Raw genomic sequence first — 19005 nt, forward strand, 5'->3', positions numbered from 1 at the left:
AATACCCAAGTTTGTTGAAATTAACAAGACAGTATAAAAATTACACGAAAATAGATATTAAAATGACTTAGAATTGCTAAAGAGGTTGTTAAAGAAGAAATATAGCAGAAACACAAATATATCCTGATGCTCAGGCTTACTATAAAGGTACAGGGTAATGTGGTTTGAGCATAAAGAACCAATAAAAAGACCAGCATAACAGATTGAGACAGAGTCTCTAGAAATAAACTCACAGATACATATTCACTTGATTTTAGAAAAAGACACTGGATCATTCACAAGGAGAACAAAGCCTTTATTACAGAAACTGCTAAAACACTGTTCATGACCAACACCCCCTGAGTGCTAACTCAGCCTATATCCACAACTGTCTTTGAGATGGGTACAGACCTAAACTTGAATGATAGAATTAGAATTTTGCTGAAAAGAAATGTTATCACCATTTAGACATAAGAAATGTTTTCTTAAACAGGATACAAACAACTATAAAAATAAAAAGGTACTTTCATCAAAATCCTATTTTTATTTAAAAAACTCAAGTAAATAAGAGACTGAGAGAAAATATTCACAATGCATATCTAACAAAGTAAATCTCAAAAAATGAGGGATCCCTGTAGTGGTGACAGTCAAGTAATTTCCAAGTATACAAAACTCTGAGAGAAAAGAACAATGGTCAGTTACATAGAGATTACCAGTATAACTACTCTTCATAAATGCATTTGAAAACGAGATAATAGCACATTCATCAAAATAGGTGGGTTAAAAAGACAAACAGCTCCAATTGTTGAAGAGGTTGTAAACAAAAGGAATTCACATAAATTATATATACATAATATATATATATGTATTAACTAAGAGATATACAATCATTCACAAATAAATTCTCAGAGGAGAAAGTTCATAGTAGATTTTCTATACTAGCCATAAACTTGAAGCAACTTATGTGTCTATTAATGAAAAGTTTTTAAAGTGTGGGGTATTAATATACAGTGCAATAACATTCAGTGACAAGAAAAATATATTTGGAAGCTTTGTGCTTTTTAAAGAATCATTTAAAAAAAAAACACATATCATATGGGTTCCACTGACAACAGTTTCTAGAACTAATCCCTGAGGGACTAACCATCTGGCCTGTGAAAATAAGCACATGATTTGGAAGCTTTGGAAGGAACTTTCTGGAATGATGTCACAAGACCACCATCCACCCCTCCACACCCTTATTCCCCCACCCCAAATATCCAGCTTCTCCTACCACCTGATGTATGCAAGCTGCCTTGATGCACTTGGTCTCAAGGAGAGGCTAGAATATATAGGCTGAGGAAGGAAGACTAGGAGAGGTCTTGCACAGGTATGAACCATTTGTAAATACTCCGAACTGTATGTTTTCCTGATTTGTCTAAAGAATAGCATTGTAAAATATTGAGTTACATTTAATGTTATATATACTGACATACTTATGGGAAATTTTGCTAGTATCTATGACTTATTTTGAATTGTTCAAAGAATTGATTGATGACCACTTACAGGGACAGATGGATTGCCAGGTAAAATGACGAAGCAAGTAGGGTAAATATTAACAGAAGACTTTTGGATGGGAATGAAGACTTGGTATATAAGTCTTTCAAATTGCTTATACTTTTGAAATGTTCAGAATAATGCACTAGAAAACAACAAGGTATAAAAGAATTCACTGCGATAGACAAAGCATTCAAATCTCAGTGTTTTCATTATTATCACTTTTAAAAACAAACTCTGAGACCAATGATGACATGGTACTATCGTGGTTTACATGAGAAATGTTCCCCATAGGCTTAAGCATTCAAACAGCTAGGTCCCTAGCTGGTGGTAGTTTTTAGAGGTCTTGGAGGTGTGAATGTGATAGAGAAAGTATATCACTTTAAGCTGGCTTTGAGAGTCCATAGCTTCTCACAGTGGTGTTTTGTTTTGTGTTGGTCCTCTCTTTCTCCCCCTTTCTCCCACCCTTTCTGCCTCCCCCAGACCTGCAATTAAGAATGTGAGCTCTAAGCCTCCTGCTCCTGCCACCACACTTGCCATCTGCTGCCATGCTTCCCCTGCCCCCTAATTTAATCTTACTCTTCTGGAACAATTGGCCAAAATAAGCTCACATCTTTGGCCATGGTGCTTTAACACGGCAATGAAAAAATGAACTGATACATGAGTTCTTAGAGAAACAGAAAAATGGGAGCTGGATGAGGGAAGTAACAACCAGAGGATCATTCTTGCCTAAAAGAATGACCTAACACCACAGTGAAAAGAATGCTGTCATCACTTCAACCCTTTAGGAACTGTATCTCAAGTTACAACTTCAGTTCATAGCATTAGAATTTTTGTTGTTGTTTTAACTCTTACAATTACTTTGTGATGTAGGTTTTGTTACCCTTATGCTACAGCCTCAGTAACTAACTGGACCTTCCTGTGATGAGAAACTTGCCCATGAAGTAAAACTGGCTTGGAAGAGCTAGAGAAATGGCTTGGTGGTTCCTATTACTTCCTGCTCTTCCAGGGAACTGGAGTTGGCCTCCCAACACCCATGTCAGGCCCTCGCAATTACCTGTAACATCAGCTTCAAGGGATCCTGAAGTGCAGCTGTCTTCTGCACTCCACAGGGACCTACACTCATAATTAACTTTTAAGATTTATTTACTTCCAGTTTATGCATATGGATGTTTCCCCTACAGGTATATCTGTGCACCACAAGATCGCAATGCCTATGAAGGCCAGAAGAGGGCAGATGATCCTCTGGAACTAAAGATATGGATGGTTACTAGTGCTATATGAATGCTGTGATTAAAACCCTGGTCACCAGAAGAGCAGTCAGTGAGTGCTCTTAACCATGGAGTCATCTCTGTAGCTGAAAAAAAAATTAAATCTAAACAACAAAGTTGCCATGGAATGGCGTTATGGCTTAAAACTAAGATAGCCCTTTGGACAAAACCCAAAATTTATGTTGTCAACAGCTACACTTGAATTTTATGTATGAGCCCTGAGCTCAGGGAGAACATCCCTCCTCTGGCCTATACTGTGGCACAGCTGAGAAGCTCCATTTGGACTGTAACTTCCCTTGGTCTGTAAGTGGACTCTGAAACTTACAAGAATATAGCTTCTATTTTTGACAAGGTACAAGTCCCTGTCATCAAATTCCTTTTCCTTGGCCATTCAAAGTCCTTGTTCCCTATGGGAAACCCAGGAGAAAATCTGTAAGAAAAATAAGACAGAGAATGAGATGAAAGAGACAGGGAGATAGATGAATGTCATGAAAAAGCAGGTGTCTAACTGCTGGCCAAATGTTAAATTACTAGAGCAATTTAGCTGCCTAGTGTATCTCAATGCCAGCTATCCAGGATTAACAAAGGCCCCGCATATATCAGCAAACAGCTGAAGATAATTTTCAACAACACTGTGCCCAAAGCAAAGGAAGAAATTCTGTCTGAATTCATTGGAAGTCACAGGCTTTGCCTCCTGTTCTCTTGAGCGTATCTCACATCAGCTCTTTCTGGGAAAATGGTGGTCATGGTGAGCAGCCCCACATGCCAGAGGTCTGAAGATGAAGCTTCTCTCAGACACTTAGGAAGACTTTCCATGTATCCTGTTGCATCTGATGATACATGACTTGGGGAATCCTACCAAGAGAGCCAAAATAGAAAAGCAAATTTATCTTGGGATACTACTGCCCACATGCTCTCTGATAGGAGTAGGTCTCTGACATAGCTATCAAGCCAATCCAAGGTAAAGTGTCAAATCTCCCTATGTATGTTTTCCTACCTCTCTAATTATACCCCTCAGCACCTCTTAGGAGTTTTATTAGGATTCAGAGAAACAATATAAACTTTCAAAGAAAAGAGAAAGTTTTGGCTATTTTGCTCTGACCAGCTGGATATTAGAAGAAAGATTAAATTTTCAATTTTTAAAGTCCAGCTAGCTAGGAGAGTACACACTTCCATTTTTAGTAGCTGTCATAGCTACTAAATATCCCATCAAAGAATTACTCACAAGACATCCCACCAAAGCTCAAGTTTATTTATTTCTTAAAAGACAAATTCTCAGAACAAAAAGGCACTGCTTTCATTGTCTCCGAATCTTTCAGTTCTATTGCCTCTATGTTAGGAGCATGAATGATTGGAAACTTGATTTTGCAAGTGGCACAGGAGGGTTGATAAAGTCAGCAAATGTACAGTGAACCTGAAGGAAGATGGAAAATCACCCACCTCCCAAACTTCAGGTTCAGATATACCCTCTAAAATGGGAATGAATATTATAGGAAGAATTCTGGCCTGAATGGTTTGGGGTCTTTTGGGACTCTGATTATGGATCTAGAGCAAACCACATTACTTTTCTGTATTTTGGATGCCTTATATAAATAATAAAGCATACCAGATATATTTTGGCTACAGGTGATAGAAACCCAATTTTCAGATATTTAAAATGAAAAGAACTGAATTTATTGTCCATACAATCAGAATTTCTACGAAACAATATTCAAATGACTATATAGACACAGGCAGAATAGCAAGCTGGTTCTCTTCAATCTCTGGTCCCTTCTTGGTTTTAATTCTACCTGGGGTGTGATCCCTTTCCATCTTAATGATATTAATTAAAATACAACAAAATATTATTTATCTGAAAACTGGTTAAATATATATAGAAGAAACTTTAGATTTATGTTGTGGAATCACATTGACTATAGAAATCAGAATCTGACATGCAGTCTTGCAAAGATGATAAAACAAAAGTGTGCCAACAATCTTGACTTCTTTAGTAGGGAGCCAGGATGTGTAACAGAAAAAGAAGTGCCATGGATAGACATAGATAACTTTTGCTTTTACATTTGTGATTTAATTGTTTTATTCTAAAAGCATATATGGCTTCCACCAAATAATCCAAAAGGCTCCCCTCAAGTGAAGACCAACAACACAAATTCTATAGGCACTAAAAAATAATAAATGACTTCTAAAAACTCCATGTCTACAAGCATAGTTCAATAGGTAATGTGGGCCTGTTCCTTAGAGACACAATCTACTTAAGCACAAGTGGAAGACAATAAAAATAGGGCTTAAATTTGCAAAAGAAATAAATTACTAACATCCCAAGTTTGCTGGTGAGTGCTACCAAACATTCAAGTAACGGAGCACACTGATATTATTTCAAGAGCTGTGTGCAGGAAGGATACCTCTTATGCTATGAGGCTAATGCTAAAACTAAAAACATTAGAAGAGTGTGTGTGTGTGTGTGTGTGTGTGTGTGTGTGTGTGTGTGTGTGTGTTCCTGAGCATTGATGCAATGATCTTTACAAAATATTAGTATAGAAAATCCAATAAAGGGTTAAAAATTACATCCTAAACAATATCTATGACAGTCAGATGTACAATATTCAATAATCAATGCAGCCATCAGACTAAAGTCATATGATCACCAGTAAGTTCAGAAGAATAATTTGGCTAAATCCAATGTTTATTTGATTAAAAATAATGTCGACAAATTAGGATTAGATAAACCTTCCTAATCTTATAAAAAATCTATTGAATATTATGCATAACATCAAAATAGCCTTTCAAAGATCCCCAACTCTTAATACCATCACATTAAGGGTTAAGATTTCTATAAGTAACGCTTGAATGGGTAATGTAGAGACTCATAATTAGTCAAGGTACTCTGAGTAAATGACTACTGAGTACTCAGTTGTAAATGAGAGATTTATATCATAATAAGGTTCAAGGAATATGACTGAATGGGACTACAAAGAAAGTAAGAGACAAAGCATGTGGAGCAAGGATTTGAAACTCTGTCTTCTGGACATGACAAGGCCAGTGAAGCCAGACATTCACAGCAGCTATGGTTGCTTGCATATGATCAAGACAGAACTTTTCAACCTCATATCGGGAGTGGGAGAGTGGTACATGAGTCCCCACCCCTAGATGAAAAGCGGTTGGTAGTTAATAACTATTATAGAAGGGAGTTCTTTTTAATTCAATATGTGGCTACTAGTAACTTTCCCATGTTCTAGTAAACAATAACACACCCTGGCACAGGCAAGCGGTCCTAATTGGACTATATCCGTAAAAATATATGCACAAAAGCAGGAGGTAGATGTTTGAGTAGTGGGTAAACATCTAGAAAGACTTCTACAATGAAATTTAAATCTCTGAAGAAAGAAGTTGAGAAAGACACTAAAAAATGAAAAGACACCCCCACGTGCTCACTGATTGAGAGAACTGATACTGTGAAAATGACCCTTCTACCAAATATATGGATTCAATAAAATCCCAGTGAAGTTGTGCCACTTGAGAAGATAATGATTCCCCCAGCCCAACTATAGATTATATGGCCAAAACCCCACTGTCAGACATAAGAAACCTTGTAAATTGTTGGTAAGGGGAGTCCAAGAGACTCCCAAAACTATATAAGCTATTGCTTTTGACCATTCGTTGACTCCCAGAAGTTGAAGACAAGTCCCTGCTACTTAAGACATCATGGACTTCAGACACAGAACTCAGGATTCCAGTGGGATCTGACCTGTAAGCCTCCTCCCTGAGAATCAACTCTCACTGTACCGAAGGTACTACTGGAGCTTCCAAGTGACACATGCAATCAATAATCCTATCAGCCACGATACCTATGAATCACAACAATGGCATGACAAAGTATTCCTAAAGGTTCAACATGTGTGCTTATTATTGGGTCTAATTGGACTTAACACATGCTCAACAGGAAAGAAATTATACTTTTTTATGGAAATCTTGCCAGAGACAGTGAGGTTGTGGATCTCAGAGGAGAAAGTATGATAGCCACTTTACTAAGCCAGAATGATTCCTAATTGTATGCTAAATACTTATACCCATAGGTAAGTGTCTGCCCTATAGGAACAATCACTGGAGCCCTGGCACTGCCTACACCTGGAGGAGCCAGAGCCCCACCTGTATTGAGAGGAGCGACCATCTGAGCCTTGGGCCCATCTACACCCGAAGGAGCAACACCAGAGACTCAACCCTGCCTTCACCTGAAGGAGCATTCAACAGAGCCACAGCTCCCAACTACACGAATTAGAGATAAAGGGACCCCTGAAGCACAGGCTCTACCTGCACCAACTGGAGGAAGAGATGTGTATACAGCAGGGTAAGAATACACTCAACAACACAAAGAGCAATACAGCATTACCGGAAACTAGTGGTTCTATAGCAACAAGACCTGAACATCCCAACGCAGATGAAGCAGAAGAAAACAACATTAAAAATAACTTTATAAAGATGATTGAGGCCCTTAAAGAGAAAATGAAAACTTCCCTTAAAGAAATGGAGGAAAAGACAAACAAAAAATTGGAAGAGATCAACAAATTCCTTAAAGAAACCAAGAAAATGCAATCAAAATGGTGAAGGAAACAGTTCAAGACTTTAAAACTTAAATAGAGGCAATAAAGAAAACATAAACAGAGGAAACTTCAGAAATGGAAAATCTGGGAAAATGATCAGGAACTACAGATGCAATTATAAACAACAGAATACAAGAGATAGAAGAGAGAACTTCAGGTGTTCGAAGATTTAATAAAGGAAGTAGATTAATTAATCAAAGAAAATGTTAGATTCAACAAATTCTTAACACAAAATATCAAGGAAATCTGGGACATCATGAAAAGAACAAACATACAAATAGAATAATAGGGACAGAATAAGAAATTCAACTCAAAGGCACAGAAAATATATTCAACAAAATCATAGAAGAAAACTTTCCCAACCTAAAGAAGGGCATGCCTATGAAAGTACAAGAAGATAACAGAACACCAAATAGACTGGTCCAAAAAAAAAAAAAGTCACCTCTTGCCACATAACATGAAACATACAGAATAAAGAAAGAATATTAAGAGATGCAAAGGAAAAAAGGCCAACTAACATACAAAGGCAGACCTATCAGAATTATACCCATCATCTCAGTGGAAACAATGAAAGCCAGAATGTCCTGGTCAGACACTAAGAGAACATGGATGCCAGCCCAATTACCATATCCAGCAAAGCTTTCAATCACCGTAGATGGAAAAAACAAGATATTCCATGACTAAACCAGATTTAAACAATACATATCCACAAATTCAGCTGACAAATTTAGCCCTACAGAAAGTACTTAAAGGAATGCTCCAACCCAAGAAAGTTAGCTACATCCACAAAAACAAAGGCAATAGATAATCCCACACCAGCAAATCACTAAGAAGAGAAATGCACACATAATGCCACTATCAACAACAAAAACAAAAGTAACAGTAACTAATAGTCTCTGGTCATTAATATCCCTTAATATCAATAGACTCAATTTGCCTATAAAAAGACACAGGCTAACAGGCTGCATACAAAAGAGAATCTATCCTTCTGCTGCATACAAGAAGCACACCTCAACTACAAAGACAGACATTACCTCAAGTAAAGGATTGCGAAGATATTTTCCAATCAAATGGACCAAAGAAACAAGCTAGTATAGCTATCCTAATATCTAATAAAAATAAACTTCTAACTAAAATTAGTCAAAAGAGAAGAAGAAGGTTATTTCATATTCCTCACAGGAAAAAAAATTCTTCAAGATAAAGTCTCAGTTCTGAGCATCTATGCTCCAAATACAAGGGTACCCTCATATCCTCATTTGTAAAAGAAACATTACTAAAGCTTAAATCACACATCAAGCTCCACACACTAATAGCAGGAGACTTCAACAGCTAATTCTCACCACTGGACAAGTCTGCCAGACAGAAACTTAACAAAGAAATAAAGGAATTCACAGTTGTTGATTCAAAAAGGCCTAACAGACATCTATAGAACATTCCACCCAAACACAAAAGAATATACCTTCTTTTCAGCACCACTTGGAACCTTCTGTAAAATTGATTACATGCTCGGTAACAAAGCAAACCTCAACAGATACAAAAAAAAATTGAAATAACCCCATCTAACTTATCAAATCACCATGGGTTAAAGTTAGAATTTAACAATTCTAATTGTAGAAAGCCCATAAACTCATGGAAATTGAACAATGCTCAACTGAATCACCTCTGGGTCAAGGAAGAAATAAAGAAAGAAATTAAAGTCTTCCTAGAATTCAATGAAAATGACAGCACACTGTGTCCAAACTTATGGGACACAATGAAAGCAGTGATAAGAGTAAAGTTCATAGCACTAAATGCCTACATAAAGAAGCTAGAGAAATCCCAAACTAGTGAATTAACAGAACCACTGAAAGCTCTAGAACAACAACAACAAAAAACAAACAAACAAACAAACTCACCCAGGATAGCCAAAACAATCCCCTTCAAGAAAGGAACTTCCAGAGGCATCACCATCCCTGACTTCAAACTCTACTACAGAGCTATATCAATGAAAACAAGTTTGTATTAGTGTAAAAACAGACAAGAGAGGTGGACCAGTGGAATTCAGTCAAAGACCCTGAAATCAATCCACACACCTGTGGACACCTGATTTTTGGCAAAAAAAAAAAAGCTAAAATTATAAAATGGGAAAAAGAAAGCATCTTCAACAAATGATGCTGGCATAACTTGATGTAGACATATAGAAGAATGCAAATAGATCCATATCTATCACCATCCACAAAACTCAAGTCCAAATGGATTGATAACCTCAACATGAAACCAACCATACTGAACCTCAAAGGAGAGAAAGTGGGAAGTAGCCTTGAACAAATTGGCAAAGGAGACCACTTCCTAAATACAATTCCAGTAGCCCAGACACTGGGAACAACAATCAATAAACAGGACCTCCTGAAACTGAAAAGCTTCTGTAAGGCAAAGGATGTGTTCAACAACCCAAAACAGCAGCCTACAGAATGGGAAAATATCTTTATCAACCCCACATCTAACAAAGAACTGATCTCCAAAATATGCAAAGAATTCAAGAAACTAGACATCAAACTACCAAATAATCCAATTTAAAAAATGGAGTAGAGATGTTAACAGAAAACTCTAAACAGAGGAAGCTCAAATGGCTGAAAGACACTTAAGGGAATGATCAATATCCTTAGTTATCAGAGAAATGTAAATAAAAACAACTCTGAGATACCATCGTACACCTGTCAGAATGGCCAAAATCAAGATGATGACAGCTTATACTGTAGAGGATGTAGAGTAAGGGGAACGAACTCCATTGCTGATGGGAGTACAAACTTGTACAGTTGTTTTGGAAATCAGTATGGCAGTTTCTCAGGAAATTGGGAATCAGTCTACCTCAAGACCCAGCAATACCACTGTTGGGCTATACCCAAAGGATCCACACTTATACCACAAGGGTACTTACTCAACTATGTTCATAGCAGCATTATTTGTGCTAGTGAGAACCTGGGTGCCCCTCAACTGAAAAACGGATAAAGACATTTTGGTGCATTTACACAGTGAAATGCCACTCAACAGTAAAAAACAATGACATCTTAAAATTTGCAGGCAAATGGATGGAACTAGAAAAAGCTACCAAGAGTGAGGTAACAGACCCAGAGAGACAAATATAATACATACTCACTCGTAAGTGGATAATAGAATAAAGCAAAGGACAATCAGCCTACAGGTCACAACCCCAGAAAACCTAGGTAACAAAGAGGATCCTAAGAGAGACATACCTGGATCCACCTATGATGGGGGAAAAGACAAGATCTCCTGAGTAAATTGGGAGCTTGGGGAACAACAGGAGGGTGAAAGGGGAGAGGAGAAGAGTGAGGGCAAGTAAGAAAATATATATATATAGCTCAATAAAATAAATGATAATAAATCTACAACTGGTCAAAATACAGAGAACAACTTATTATGGGGTGCCCAAGTAGGGAGAGAAGGCAAAAGATTTTAAGAGTCTGCTGTGAGATTGTGTCTCTGTGTCTCACAGAAATGACTGAAAAGCTATATCCATGATACCTCAACAATATGGCTGCCTAAATACGGCCTGAATAATGACAATATCAATGAACATGCTAGCATGGGTGCAGAAATCTTACCAGAGGCCCAACTCTAGACAAAGAATTGCTAACAGAAAGAGAATTAATCTTCTCCAAAGGTGAGTCCCCTAACTAGTTATCTAATATCAAGTGCTCAACCCTGAAATCATATATATACAAGTGAAAAAACAATGCTAAATAGGCTCAGCAGGTTGTGTTTATATCTTTATGGATATATACAGGTATCAATAGTAGCTAAAAAAAAGGGGGGGGAGCCATAATCTGAGAGGGCAAATGGGGATATAGGAAGGGTAGGAGGGAAACCATGCAATTATTCTTTAATGTTTTAAAAGCACAAAAGTAAAAATAATTTGGATAAGAAAAAAATAAAAGTAATCACAACAAATTCTAGCAAAGATTTCAGTGCTGGTAGTAATACAAACAAAACCAGCTACTATGGAAATCAGTATGTCTCAGGGAGGTGAAAAGAGACTTACCATAAACCTAGTCAGACTACTCCTGTTTATTTAGCCAAAGGACTCCAAGTCAGCACACAACAGGAAATTGCACTTTCTTTGATGTTTGCTGCAGCACCAGGTAGAATACTAAGCTTAGCCAGCCTACTACATATTAAACAGCAGATAAAAGTATAAGGAATTTTCATATGTATACAATGAAATGTTTCATCCACAAACTACAAAGATATTTATTTGACTCTAAAATTGCTGCAAGTGGAGATAATCAAATGAAATAAGCCAGTTTTTGAAGTACAAGCATGTTTCCTCATATGTATATTCCTGTACATTAAATATATGTAAAATCATGCATGATTCTATGACATGAAATGACAAAAAAAAACTTTCTAGGGTAACAAAGAAGACTAGTTGGAGTGGCAGTGAAGAAAAATTGAAGGGAAGGAGGTACAAGAGGAAATATCTTTAACTTATATGTTTGGATTGAATGTCTTTATGTAACAAAATACCATTTACAGTGAATACATATATTATATATATATATATTATATATTATAATAAAATAGTTAAATATCTTGCAAATAAAGGTAATAAGTCACACAGCTTAATGAGAGATAATTCTGGGTTCGGGTTCTATTATCTTGATATTCTTTTCAACATTGTTTACATAATATGTACAAAATGCTACACATATACACACATACATAAATATATGCACACTTACAAATGTAATACATCTTTCCATAGTTAAAATAATATTCTACAAAATTTCCCCTTTTGTCTAAATGAAAAGCTTTTAATCTTAACATAGTAAAGCCATATACAACAAGAAGAATTATCAAGTAAGGATTATATTATATTATATTATCTATTCTATTTTGATGAGTCCAAAACTCTGTACCTAATTTACCTTCTATCGTAACTAAGGAAAACTGTAATTATAACTATCTAGTGTTAGACTTCATCAAAGACTACAAAAAGATATAATATTACCAGAGTAAACAGGAAGGGTAGTACAAGCCACTTCCAAAACTATAAAAATGAAAGAGACATCTGGCTACCTTGACAATCACCCAAGGTTTCTCTGCAACATTGGAGTATCTAGTCTTCAACCTACAGGCCTAGAATACCTGTCAGAATCTTTTATGAAGCATGAATTTTGGAGGACTGTCCCACCTAGTCTTGGCAAAGTCCAACAGGAACCATCTCTCTCTCTCTCTCTCTCTCTCTCTCTCTCTCTCTCTCTCTCTCTCTCTCTCTTTTCCTCTCTCTCTTTTCCTCTCTCTCTTTTCCTCTCTCTCTCTCTCTTTCTCTCTCTCTCTCTCTCTCTCTCTCTCTCTCTCTCTCTCTCTCTCTCCAGCTTTTGTAGACTGTATATGAAATATAGGATTCACGTTGGAATGCCAAAATGTACTAGGCTTTTGGGGGGGACCAACTAGCTCCCAAATCATGACAAAGTCTTGTTATTAGTTTTGAATGCTCAGCCTAGTTTAGGCAGATTTCTGACTTGCTCTTTTAACTTAAATTAACCTGTTTCTCTTTATCTACCTTTTGCCTCAGGGCTTATTATCTTTCTTATTTCTGCATATCTTACTTTGACTTCTTCTCTATGTCTAGCTGTCTGGCATCTGCCTGGCTTCTTGCTCTGGGTTACCCCTTTGTTCTCCCCTGTTTTCCTCTTCTTTCTTCTCTAGTTCTTTCTTCCTCATTTTTCTTTTCTGAGCCTAGATTTCTCCTCCTATTTATTCTCTATGCTTGTCAGCCCCTACCTATCCTCTCTCTTCCTAGCTATTGGCCATTCAGCTCTTTATTAGCCCAATCAAGTTCCTTAGGCAGGCAAGGTGAATCAGATGCAACACATCTGTAAATAATTAAACAAATGCAGCATAAACAAAAGTAACACATGTTTACACAGGTAAAATAATATTCTGTAGCATAAGCAAATTTACATAGTTAAAGCATATTAACATAGTTAAAACAATATTCTATAACAACCAACTAGACCTCTCTCAACATCAAGTGAAACCTCCAGTGCTGGGAATGGGTTACATTAAATTGAGTTTCTGGTCAAAGGGGCCTCATGAAAATCCCCAAAAGACTCTTTCCATGGCAATTGGTTGATCTTCACAAATTCATGGTAAGGCTCTATTGCTGAATAAAATATCTCACTGAACACAGAGAAGTCTAGCTAATGCCTACCTGTGGCCTTCATATCTATTGACTAGTACTTATGGTACTTGAAAGTACTCTATATGCATCCAGAGGAGAAATCTAAACCCTAACCCTGCCACAAAAACATTTGAATGCAATGGTGGCCTGTCTCCATGATACATTGGTCCTGGCACGAAAGTTACGGGAATAACCAACCATTATCTGATTGGATTTAAGGCCCTCTCCATGCTCAACACTACTTAGGTGGCCAACACTGATACTAGATAGACCATGAACCTAAGAGAAAGCCAAATATCATTGTTCTGCTAACAAAAAAAACCCACAGCAGTAAAATGATTCCTAATGACATATCCATAAATCAGTGTCAGTCTCAGTCAGAGAAGCTTCCTACTGCAGAAGATCGGAACTAACACAGAGATCCACAACTGAACAGGGTGCAGAGAGTGAGAGACATTGGAACACTAACTCTTAAATGGGATGTCGCCATCAAATCACTTGCCTTGGGGTCCAAGGAACAAAGTAGAAGAGGAAGAAGAAAGATTATTAGAGTCAGGAGAGATGGAAAGCATAAAGGAAACAAGGTCTTCTAAACACAATAGGACTGATGGACATATGAACTCAGAGACTGTGGCAACATGTATAAGGCCTGCACAATTCTAAGGAAGATGGAGTCCCAATACTGAGAGAAGTGGACACAGGCCCCCACATCCCTAAACCAGAAGCTATCTCCAAATGACAACCACTCACAAAATAAAAAGTAGTTTTTCTCCAGTAGAGTCTCACTGAGTACACAAACCATATTCAAGTGAGGCTCAGAAGTAGATTGTCAACAAAAAAATGAACTCAGTGATATATTTGGAGATGTTTTGTCTCCTAAAACTTGGTTTGGGAATTTTTACCTTACTTGTCTTTTATCTGCTTACCTGTTAGAGTTACCTATTTTGTGTTTTTATGAAGATTGTGAATGTGTGTGTCAGGGGAATCTTTGAGAGTATGTGTTTCTCTGGCATCCTTTTACTTTGTATTGTTTTTATTTGTTTGCTTGTTTTTAATTTTTTTAAATGTTATGTGCATTGGTGTGTCTTTTTCAGATTTTTTAAATTTGAATTAGAAACAAGATTGTTTTACATGACAATCCCAGTTTCCTTCTCCCTCCCATCCTCCCCTACCACCACCCCAAATAAAATCCTACCTATCACATATCCTTTCTGCTTCCTCTGGATGGTGAGGCCTACCATAGGGTGTCATCAGAGTCTATTGTATCCTTTGGGATAGGGCCTAGGCCCACCCCCTACCCCCGTGTGTCTTGGCTCGGGGAGTATTCTGCTATGTTGAATGGGCTCCCAAAGTCCACACCTATGCTAGGGATAAGAACTGCTACAGCAGGTCCCGTAGATTTCCAAGGTTTCCTCACTGAAACCCATGTTCTTGGGGTCTGGTTCAGTCCCATGCTGATATCCCAGCTATCAATCTGGGGACCAAGAGCTCCCCATTGTTCAGATCAGCTGTTTCTGTGTGTTTCGCCAGCCTGGTCTGGACCCCTGTGCTTGTCACTCCTCCTTCTCTGCATCTGGGTTCCAGTTCAGTTCAGTGATTAGTTGTGGGTGTCTGCTTCTACTTCCACCAGCTGCTGGATGAGGCCTATCAGGTGGCATATAAGTCATTCATCAATCTCATTATCAGGGGACGGCATCTAAGGTAGCCTCTCCTCTGTTGCTTAGATTGTTAGCTGGTGTCATCTTTGTACATCTGCAGACATTTCGCTAGTGCCTGATTTCTCTGTAAACCAAAAATGTCTCCCTCTATTATGGTATCTCCATTCTTGTTATCTTCTATTCTTCCCCTGACTCAACCTTTCTGCTCCCTCATGCCCTCTGCATCCCTCTTCTTCCCTTCTCATTCTCCTAGCTGCCTCCCCCCTCTTCCCATGCTCCAAATTTGCTCAGGGAATCTTGATCCTTTCCCCTTCTTCAGGGGACCATGTATGTCTCTCTTAGGGTCCTCCTTGTTTACTAGCTTCTCTGGCAATGTGGATTGTAGGCTAGTAATCCTTCGCTCTATGTCTAGAATCCACATATGAATGAGTACATACCATGTTTGTCTTTTTGTGATTGGGTTCACATCTGAATTTTTAAGGTAGCCAAACTCCTTTTGTACATAAAAGATGAAAGATGCTATCATCCTCTACCAGATGACATAGGCTGGCAAATCGTCACTTCCACATCATGAAATGGAGGGACACCTTGCCCTGACATGCAGGAAGCTTGGCATCCCTACCCACTTGGAAACTGGATAGTAAACGATGTTTTTAAAACATCATTGAAATTTCTTGGACTGAAACCTCACACCTCATCTCTGATCTGAAAACTCTCACCATCAGGCATGTTGCTTCTTAGACAGCCAGACACTAATTGCTGGCCTGAGAGTGAATTGCTGCCAATTGACAATGCACAAAGTGTTGATCAATATGTATATCTTAATTTACACAGCTTTTAAAATTTTTGCCTAATTTGCTCCATTTGAAGAGCATAGGAAGGTTTCTCTCCTAGTACTCCCTTCCAGTACATCGACTTTACCAATATTTGCTACTTAACTGTGACTATCTGATTCTAATTTTGAAATTATTTTTAGATTTATTTTTATTTTTTCCATTCATTTATTTAACTCTTAAATAAAGTCATGCACAATTATGATACACAATACAGTATGTTCACAATGGCATGGCTAAATTAAACCTATTAACTTGTTATATCACACATATTCATCATTTTTGTTTTGAGAACACTTAAAGTACACTATCTCACAACTTTTAAAATATAGCATATTGTTATCAACCATATTTATCAAGCTCTCAGTAGACCTCAAGACTTTACAGAGTCCATGCCTCTTGTCCAACTGCAGTTTTATATCCTTAAACCAATCACTTCCCCATTGTTAAAAGACCCACATTGAAGCCTAATAGCCACAATTCTGCTCTCTGTTTCCATAATTTTTAAATTACTGAGAGAATATCCTTGTTCCATAGACATAAATTAACCTTATTTTTCCAACTTCATATGACTTATGTAAAAGTGATTTTAGAAATATAATTATCTATCCCACTAAAGTCTACAGCAAAGGACAAAATGATAAATAAAGCATGATGCGATGATCAGACATGTAGCAGCCTCCTATAAATTCTGAAGCTACAAATCAAAATTATAATAGTGCTCTGGGTAGGTAGGCATTTATGTAAGCAAAAGAAATTTGAAGGTGACCAAACATGTGGTTGTGGTATTATAGCTAGAAAGAAATAAGAAGACTGCTAATTTAAACAATGAGGTTAATGATGCCTATAGTAGTTTGAGATCTTCTCTGGGTATTGTTTTTATTTATGGTCTAAATCAAAATGAAAACAAAGACCCTCCATCTACTTTTCCTAAAACTATTAGGTGGTATCTTTTAGCAATGTCAGAAGCTACCATAAAGTCTCACAAGACTGCCTAATGTAAACTTAGCAAGGACAACACCAGCAGATATGCCAAAGCCCACAAGACCTCAATCCTACAAGAACTACAGGCAAATGGAGAAGGCTAGAAGCCAAAAAAGGAGTCCTCCCAGGGAAGAACACACTAGTTAGTTGTCCAGTACCAAATAGTCAGCAATAAAATACATAAAATAGCATTATATGAATGGAACAGGCTATATTAGAAATGTATAAACATATACATCATATACATGAGCATCATATACCTACACATACACATACATATATATGCAATAACAATTAGTAAAAAAAAAATACCTTGAATTTGAAGGAGGGAAGGGAAAGGTGTGTGGGAGGCTTTGTAGGAAAGAAATGGAAGGGAAAATGTTGGAATTCTATGGTAATCTCAAAAATAAAATAAAAAATTAAACAATGAGAATGGTAAAATTCCAGTTAAGTTTCAGTTCTTATTTCTACACAGTCCCTACTGATATTGCGAAGGACATTATAAAGCATGCAAGAGGGAAGATGTTTAATTCTGAGGAAAATTCCTGTTCCATTAGGATTGAAGAGTCCTCATAATCACTTACTTGCCGCTTAAGATCGTGAAGGAGACTAAGGAGATCATTTTGCAAATTCAACAGAATTTGATTAACTGCAGACTGGAGATCCTGTCTTAAGGTAAGAGCTGTTTGGATTGTTCTTAGAGTTAAGGAGACTTGTATATGGTATATAATGCTACCATTCACAATTAATGGGAGAAGAAAACCTGACTCATCAAAGATTTACATATACGTGTGTTTGTGTGTGTGTGTGTGTGTGTGTGTGTGTGCTTAATTTTCAAGAACTATTTTAATTGATAAATACCTGATAATTTAAGTCTACCTAAGTAAAAATGAAGATACTCATTAATTCAACTCTAAACAAATAAACATATTTCAATTTTGCCAAATATTTTAATTATTTGACTGTATACTGAATGAGGACACCAATTTCACAGAAAAGTTGTTAACTTTCTTAAGTGATATTAGCTTGATTTCTGACTGAGTTATTATGGATTAAATGTGTAAGAAATATGACACTGGATTTCAAAATTTTGTGTAAGATAAAAAAGAGAAAGAATTGTTAATAATTTCAATATCAGTCTCTATTTTTTGTTGTTTTTGTTTTTGTTTTCAAGACATGGTTTCTCTGTATAGCCCTGGCTGTTCTAGAACTCACTCTACAGACGAGGTTGGCCTCAAACTCACAGAGATATGCCTGCCTCTGCCTCCTAATTAATCCTGCATGATGAAAGGCATGGGCCACCACCATCCAGGCAAGAAAGATGTCTATTCATTTAGTGTTACTACTATTTAAATGGTTTCAGTGCCCCTGATCCCACCCCAGGCCTTTATGTGTAGTGTTAAGGCAGTGGAGACATAATTCAACTGTAGTGCCTGCCATTGGGAAAGTACTATGATTATATGAGATCATTAGATTAGAAAAAGGACTGTGATTATATGGGATTAGGTTAGAGCATTCATGATAAAAAAAATTCCTAGTACCTTTAGAAGATGAGGTGGGGAAGACACATATGCAGGCACAAGCTCCCTCTCTTAATTTGTGATGTTCTCTGCTGTCAACAAGAAGTTGATCTATTACCAGACATGGCCTCTTAACTTTGCACCTGCCCTGCAGAACCATAACACACTTGAAATATCTTTCCTTCACAGCATACATATACTTGTTTAGGACCATAGTCTGTGTAATATATTCAGAGATAGAAAGCAGACAGATACACCATGAGCTAAGGCCACTTTAAGCTTATTGTTCCTCCTAACAATACTGCAAGCAGGGTGTCATTATATTTGCAATTACATTTTGCAAATAGAAACTGGGGTTAGTAAAGCTCAGTAAGTTACTTACCCAAGAGTTCATAGCTGGCAAAGTCTGCACTCTGTTTATACATAGACTCCAACCCTGTGT

At 37.2% G+C, this 19005-nt stretch overlaps 1 long non-coding RNA gene across 1 annotated transcript in view; it reads right to left on the reverse strand.

Moving 5' to 3' along the window:
• Positions 1–503: 503 nt before the first annotated feature.
• Positions 504–19005, reverse strand: part of LOC118238325 — a 44308-nt gene continuing 25806 nt past the window's right edge. Inside the window, exon 2 of the long non-coding RNA XR_004768280.1 lies at positions 504–3641. This is a non-coding gene — a long non-coding RNA (uncharacterized LOC118238325). The remainder of the gene's footprint in view (positions 3642–19005) is intronic.

Source organism: Cricetulus griseus, chromosome 2 (genome assembly GCF_003668045.3).
Source record: "Cricetulus griseus strain 17A/GY chromosome 2, alternate assembly CriGri-PICRH-1.0, whole genome shotgun sequence".
NCBI classification, from domain to species: Eukaryota; Metazoa; Chordata; class Mammalia; order Rodentia; family Cricetidae; genus Cricetulus; species Cricetulus griseus.